The sequence below is a fragment of the Arachis duranensis genome, chromosome 3, assembly GCF_000817695.3.
Source record: "Arachis duranensis cultivar V14167 chromosome 3, aradu.V14167.gnm2.J7QH, whole genome shotgun sequence".
NCBI lineage: Eukaryota > Viridiplantae > Streptophyta > Magnoliopsida > Fabales > Fabaceae > Arachis > Arachis duranensis.
This window is the reverse complement of record NC_029774.3, coordinates 88,184,387-88,184,875: the sequence shown is the minus strand read 5'-3', so window position 1 is coordinate 88,184,875 and position 489 is coordinate 88,184,387. Positions and strand designations below refer to the sequence as shown.

The 489-nt window shown below is 39.5% G+C and overlaps 1 non-coding gene across 1 annotated transcript; it reads left to right on the top strand.

The window, feature by feature from the left end:
• Window positions 1-159: 159 nt before the first annotated feature.
• On the top strand, window positions 160-263 carry LOC127746422 (small nucleolar RNA R71). Its single transcript, XR_008008041.1, has one exon. It is a non-coding gene; the product is annotated as a small nucleolar RNA R71 (small nucleolar RNA).
• Window positions 264-489: the final 226 nt, after the last annotated feature.

Here is a 489-nt window from a genome sequence, read left to right as displayed (position 1 = left end):
TACATGAATTGGTTATTTGCAACCATGTCAATAAGTTCTTGAGCTTCTGCAAGCGTTTTCTTTAAGTGAATGGATCCACCTATACAATGGTCCAATGACATTTTGGAAAACTCAGATAAACCATGATAGAATATATCTAATATGGTCCATTCTGAAAACATGTCAGAAGGACACTTTTTGGTCATCTGCTTGTATCTTTCCCAAGCTTCATAGAGGGATTCACCATCTTTTTGCTTGAAGGTTTGAACATCCACTCTAAGCTTGCTCAGCTTTTGAGGGGGAAAGAATTTATCCAAGAAGGATGTGACCAGCTTATCCCAGGAGTCCAGGCTATCTTTAGGTTGTGAGTCCAACCATGTTCTAGCTTTGTCTCTTACAGCAAAAGGGAAAAGCATGAGCCTGTAGACTTCAAGATCTACTCCATTCGTCTTTACAGTCTCACAAATCTGCAAGAACTCAGTTAAAAACTGGTAAGGATCTTCAGATGGA